Below are 7,110 nucleotides of genomic sequence, written 5' to 3' on the forward strand. Positions count from 1 at the left end.
ATATGCTAGAAATATATACCCTTATTAGTCATTTCAGATGGAAACCAATGCTGTATGTAGTCTATTTGCTGTGAACCGAACTTGACCTATGTGTGAGCCTCAAGGATTCCTTTTTTTTTGTCATTAATTAGAAGGAAGAAGACCCCAGACCCCATTAGTGTTGTGAGAGGGGAAAGCGAGATGAGATGTGGTCCGATAGACAAGCCACCCCAAAGAGAACTTTCTATATGGAAGTAACAGCTTCTAACACTGTCTCACTTCTCTCACAGGTGAAACCAAATCCCCCTGCTAACACCAGTACAGGTCTTGAGGATGGAATGAGAGCAGGGGAAAAGGGGGCATAGACTATATCGCTTTCTATAATTTACAGTAGTTTATTTTTTTTTATTTGTATGAAAATTACCACTTTCAAAAATCAATGGGAGGGCTTCCCTGATGGCGCAGTGTTTGAGAGTCCGCCTGCCGATGCAGGGGACGCGGGTTCGTGCCCTGGTCCGGGAAGATCCCACATGCCAAGGAGCGGCTGGGCCCGTGAGCCATGGCCGCTGAGCCTGCGCATCCGGAGCCTGTGCTCCGCAACGGGAGAGGCCACAACAGTGAGAGGCCCGCGTACCGCAAAAAAAAAAAAAAAAAAAAAAAAAAAAAAAATCAATGGGAATCCTCAAGTACTAAATCTATATATTTTAGGAGTAAAAGATGAGCCAAGGTGAAGATACACTGTTACCTTCTATAATAATCTTGATTTGACAATCAGTTTTACTATCATTATTCGACCAAATATAGAAATATATTCTTCACAAAATTCAGAGAAGTATTTTGGGAGCTTTCTGGATTCTTAAGTTTTCACATTCCTGACCAACGATGCAAAAATCCTTTTTATCTCACTTTTCAATTCTGTTCTTTTAGTGGTAACTTCCTGGAATACATATTGAAAATAATTCCTATACCATAAAATCTCCATGACTAATTTGCCATGTCTGCCATTGGTGTGGAAAAAAGGAGTGGAAGTGTATATTCATGTATTTGACATTCAAGAAGAATGGGAGTAAGAAGTGAAAAGAATGAAGGAGAATAAGAAAGGCCGGTGAATATTTGTGTTGTATGCAGAAAGTGAGATATGGGAGGAATATCATATGAAGAAATGGAAGATTCCCAAGGAGAGGGCAAGGTTTATGCTTCAAGATCACATGACAAGAAAGTACCAGGTAATTGATATAAAACAATTTTAATATTTTGGTGTCAAAACCCCTCAAATCTATTCACCCTTAAAAGGTACTAAAAACAAGCTCCAGCAGGAACGAGCTTGTGGCTCTTTGATGTAGGACAAATTCAGGAAAGAGCCGTTGGAGCCCTACGAGGGAGTTTTCCCAAAGGATTATAAAAGGATGCAGTGTTGAGCCAGTGTACATTCCTTCTCACGGTCTCCTTTACCTTTTCCCTGCTTCCTTTCTGAAGTCGCTTGTTGTTTATGGCTGATCATTTAAGGCTTCTTCCTTTAATGGAATTCTTTAGCCTTTGACTTGCCTGTCACCACTGAGTTTTATACCTTTGTTATAAGGCAGTGAGCTTGCTCCACACACAGTCCAAATTGAGCAAAAAACCCTTCAAAAGCCCCCCAAATGATGGTATTGTTCTTTTTAACATAAACTTCTAGAATGAAACAATCTGTTTCATTCCTGGTGTTAGAACAGCTGGAGTGAAATGAATAGAGGGGGCTGAGCAGTTTTGCAAAATCTTTGATAATAGAGAAGTACAAGTGTTCCCCGTCGGCAGTTGGATGATAATTTCTCTGGTATGAATGATGTAACCAAGTGGTTGTATATTACTGCCCCATTCTTTCTTGTCCCAAGACACCCTTGGAAACGCGATGCTACGTCTCAATGGGATTTTCCAGTACAAAGATTCTTTTCAAAGAACATAATTGTGGATACACACCACTCCTACAGAGGTAAGTATACTGAAGATGTGCCAAAACATTAGGGCAGAAATTCAGTTCCCATGACACACAAGCAGGAATCTAACCATTTGCTGCAATAAATACGTTTCTTGTGGACTCTGAGATTATAAAATATACACTCTCTATAAGACTCAAATTGCTTGTTTGTTTATGTTGGAATAAAACAAACTGATAGATTAAACGAGAGAGAAAAATATACAGGAATACAGAATACTTTTGTTCCACAGCTAAAATTGTATATTTCTATTGCTATCTAACAATACAAACCGCTAGGTGTGGGTAGTGATGTAAAGAGATAATTTGTTGCTTCACACTGGTTAAACTTTTACTTCCTTGACTTTCAGAGACTTTGTAAGTGAAACAAACAAAATAAACAACAGCAACAATAAAAATCTTCCAATCTAAGGTTCAGCCAAAATGACATTCAGGAGAAAAAGAGTAGCATAATAATTGGAGGCAAAATGAACATAAATAAAGAAATCATTGGGTGTCAAATTTCTGGAAAGCATGCTATATGCGCAGCAGTTGAATAAACCTGCCTTTAGACATATGAAGAGCTACTATGTAGAACACAAAATGGGCATAATTTGGATAGCTCTAGATGGAAAAATTAGAAAAAATGGGTAACCCATAGAGGGGCAGATACCAGCTCAAGATAAGAAAGTACATTTTAACTACATATACTAAACAGTAGTAATGATCAGCATCATGAGAATTTTCAAACAGAGATGAAAGGACTCCCTGCCATCATTTCTGAATTTCCCAGGCTATGATATTGAAGCTATGATGGTAAGTTTATACTTGGGAAAGTTAATTCACTTAGGAGCATCATGAAGAATGAAATATAAAGATATTCTTCCATTAAGAAGTGGGAGGTAAGGAATGGTTGAACCATGGATCACTCTCCAGAGCTATAGGCTTCAGTGGATACTTGTTTTGGTCTAGCTTTCATTCCCACTCTCTTTTTTAGACAAAAGTCACCCTGATTTTCAGAAAAAACTCAACTCTCCCTTATTCTTACATAATTTAGTTGAGGTTCACATCCTCCAGTTCTAGGGGAAATCTTGACATGGGTTTGCTGAATAAAATCATGACATCCATGGCCACAGTGATTGGTTGAGCCATGAGTGTGTGATTCATAACCAGCCAGTAGAGTTAAATGACGAGTCTGTGCTACAGTTGAGAGGTTACAACAAAAGCCTAGTGCTTCTGGAAGCCATCTTGTCCTCATGACGGAAGAGCCTAAGTGAAGATAAAGTCAGCTGAGGGTAAAGCAGAGCTGAGATGGGGGCAAAGTAAAAAGGAGTAAAAATACATGTAAGCTCTCGAAAGCAGCCATGTTAAAACTAACTCTATTATATTTATTCTTTGAGTCCTCTTCCCCTTAAATAACTATTCTTAAGGTTATGTGAGTTGGTTTTCTGTCACATGCTACCAAAGTGTTCTGATTACCACATAGATGTCCAGTGAGAAGCATTAGTGTCAAGTCCCTGGACAGTCACCAGTCACCAAGGGCCAGGAGAAAAACAATGGAAAATTTGGTCTCCTCATGGTTTTGCCTAGGAGCTGGCCCTGAATATCATACACTATTGATCTAACCAGATTCTCTCTTCACATCATTGATTAAATCTTATTTTTTTTCTCTACCTCTGCTAAATAATTTAGTTTACTTATACCTTTTCCAAACTAATCACATCTGATTTCCTTTATTCTAGATTTCAGACCATCTTACTTTTTACAGGCCCAAATACACAGATGTAATTTTGTGGATGAAAGAAGTTGATAATTAAATTGATTGAAAATGTTTACCTGTTATTGTCTTACTGTATTCCACCATTCTCCATTTCTTTATTCTTGTATTGAGTTATTTATTATTGTTATTATTGAGTTATGTATTTGTGTTTCATTTGAATACTCTAGAAAGAGGGGATTTTTATGAATGCTTAGAAGGATATAGTATTTATATAAACATTTTATATCTATTTTGATATTGTATTTGTAATTTTTAAATTCTCCTTAAAATACTTTGGTCAGGTCCCTGGGAAATATTGTTTTTATTTGCAAAGGAATTTAATACAATTTGATTAGACACAATTTCTAGTACATAATGAATCCTTAAGCAGTTGTTTTTCTGTTTTATTTCTCATAGAGTGTGTCTTGCGGTGACAGAAGACAGCATGATGAGGAAGTTAAGGAAGTAAGAAAATTAGAATTTAGGATGTCAGCATCTTGAGGTAGGTAAATGCTATGGGTTTCTCAATTTCTCACTTTTTAGAAAAAATTTTTTAATTGAAGTATAGTTGATTTATAGTATTGTGTTAGTTTCTGGTGTACAGCAAAGTGGTGCAGTTTTATACATATATATGTATATATATATTCTTTTTCATATTCTTTTCCATTATGGTTTATTATTCCTTGTGCTATACAGTAGGACTTTGTCATTTATTCATTCTATATTTAATAGTTTGCATCTGCTAATCCCAAACTCCTAATCCATCCCCCGCCCAGCCCCCTCCCCCTTGGTAACCACAAGTCTGTTCTCTATGTCTGTGAGTCTGTTACTGTTTCATAAGTTCATAAGTAAGTTCATATTCATATTTTATATCACACATATAAGTGATATCATATGATATGTGTCTTTCTCTTTTTCACTTATTTCACTTGGTATGATAATCTCTGGGTCATCCATGTTGCTGCAAATGTCATTATTTCATTCATTTTTTGTGGCTGCATAGTATTCCATTGTGTGTGTGTGTGTGTGTTTGTGTGTGTGTGTGTGTGTGTGTGTGTGTATCACATCTTCTTTATCCATTCATCTGTTGATGGACACTTAGGTTGCTTCCATGTCCTGGCTTATTGTAAATAGTGCTGCAGTGAACATTGTGGTACGTGACTCTTTTTGAATTATGGTTTTCTCAGGGTATATGCCCAGTAGTGGGATTGCTGGATCATATGGTAGTTCTATTTTTCGTTTTCTAAGGAATCTCCGTACTGTTCTCCATAGTGGCTGTATCAATTACATTCCCACCAATAGTGCAAGAGGGTTCCTTTTTCTCCACACCCTCTCCAGCATTTATTGTTTGTAGATTTTTTGATGATGACCATTCTGACTGGTGTGAGGTGATAGCTCATTGTAGTTTTGATTTGCATTTCTCTAATGATTAATGATGCTGAACATCCTTTCATGTGTTTGTTGGCAATCTGTATATCTTCTTGGGAGAAATGTCTATTTAGGTCTTTTTTTAAATAGTAATACATGTATAGAAAACAATAGTACTTATTCTGAATACTAAAGTTAAAAGACAAGATTGCTGGCAATTAGGGGACTGGCTGAAGTTTCAGCTCCTCTAGTCTTATCTGACTAGTCTTAGGGCAGAAGGAAGCAATATTCTGGGCTTACATTGAACTTAAAACCATCACCAAAGCTAATTATTCTGAAGTTTGGTCACTTTTCAGTGACCAAATGGCTCCAAGAGGAACAGAACTCTTGCTTATTTTCCCACTCAATTCAATTTCAAAACATTTCAATAAAGAGCGAGAGAGATCATTTTAGTATTGCAAACTGTTTGCTGAGATAAGGAGAAGTTTGTTCATATGGAATTATTCCAGTTAAGAATCTTCCTTTTAAGGATAGCTACACCATATACCTCAATAGTTGAGAATCTAGTTTACAGAAGGCTTGAAACTTGAGTCTCTTCTTGCCTTCATTTAACATTTTGTCAAGATACAAATATAGCATCTAGGACCTCTGACTTCGTATACGAATGCACTAAACATAGAAAGTTACGGTTGAGGGTTATGCCTGCAAGAATGTAAAAGTGTTTCTTTTATTTGAGGACTCATACAGATAATATATGTAAAAGCTATAGACAACAAACAACACAATCTTTTTCGTTGTGGTCTCCCTAATAGCAACACTTTACAAAACCAAAGAGCCAACATAAAAGTCAAATTGTGGTTTAGATAATAGAAATGTTTACATTTGTGTAGTTTAAAGAGATCTGATTTAGAAATCTGGGGTTATGGGTTTAGTCTAGGCTCTGTCTCTATCCTCTGCCGGTAGGCAGTCTAGACCCACGCTGCTCAGACTTAAGTGACTGTTGGGATCACTGGTCAAGCTTGTTAAAACTACAGATTCCTGAGTAGATCTAACTTAAGAGATTCTGACTCAGCAGGTCTGGGGTGGGAGGCATGCATTTGCATTCCCAGTAAACCTAATGTGCTCATCCTTGAAAATTCACTGGTCTAGACCTCAGTTGTCCTCAAAATTATAATGCAGAGATCCAATTAGGCATATTGATTATAGCCCCCAAAAGTAAAAGGAGACAACAATTTCTACTGTTGAAAGGGAAAGAGATTTCTGTTTAGAAGTTACATTCTTTAAAATGTTAATAAAAGTTTAATTTATATTAATAACTAAATAATAAAAGAGAAATATATTTCTCACAAACACCTTGTGAGAAAATATAGAATGAATGTTGGCATCAGGGTCCAGAAATGGAAATAAAAGCATTGGACGTCCAAAGTTATCCAGCTGGATAGCAGGAGAGTTAGGACTAATCTTGTCTCTCAACTCAGAGTCCTATTTTCTTTTGTTTATACTTCACAGCTTTTATAAGTGAACAATATCCCCTTTACAGTCCGTTATCATTCATGGTATTTAGAAGGAGTATTCTGTTTTGCTTGGGTCAAACATGCCCCTTGAACATAGCTTTGTAGCAGAGACAGATAATAGTTGAGGAAGAAGAAGAAGAAGGAAAAGGAGAAGGAGCAGGGGAAGGAGAAGGGGAAGCCGAAGAAGCAGCAGCAAAGCACAAAACAAATAGCATTTTCTGGAACAGGATACTTGTCATCTTTGAAGGTATCAGCAGTGCTGACAAGACAGCCCCAGTCTGGACTGTTAAGAATCTTCAACTCAATATACTCTTGTGGTTCCATATATATATATATATATATATATATATATATATATATATATATATATATATATAATTTCATTAATTGAGATGAGACACCAGCTATGAACAGTTGTAGCTAAGATTGCAGTTCTGTGCCTTCTCTCTGAACCTAATTACTGTCCCATACCAACAAGTATTTTCTCTGACCTCACCTTCAATATCTCAGCTGCTGGAAAATAAATCCCCACACATTCC

At 36.7% G+C, this 7,110-nt stretch overlaps 1 long non-coding RNA gene across 1 annotated transcript; it reads left to right on the forward strand.

The window, feature by feature from the left end:
• Positions 1–842: 842 nt before the first annotated feature.
• On the forward strand, positions 843–4,193 carry LOC117198623 (uncharacterized). Its single transcript, XR_004479833.2, has 3 exons — positions 843–1,205; positions 1,851–1,948; positions 4,107–4,193. It is a non-coding gene; the product is annotated as an uncharacterized LOC117198623 (long non-coding RNA).
• The last annotated feature ends 2,917 nt before the right edge of the window (positions 4,194–7,110 follow it).

The sequence above is a fragment of the Orcinus orca genome, chromosome 7 (assembly GCF_937001465.1).
Source record: "Orcinus orca chromosome 7, mOrcOrc1.1, whole genome shotgun sequence".
Lineage (NCBI taxonomy): Eukaryota > Metazoa > Chordata > Mammalia > Artiodactyla > Delphinidae > Orcinus > Orcinus orca.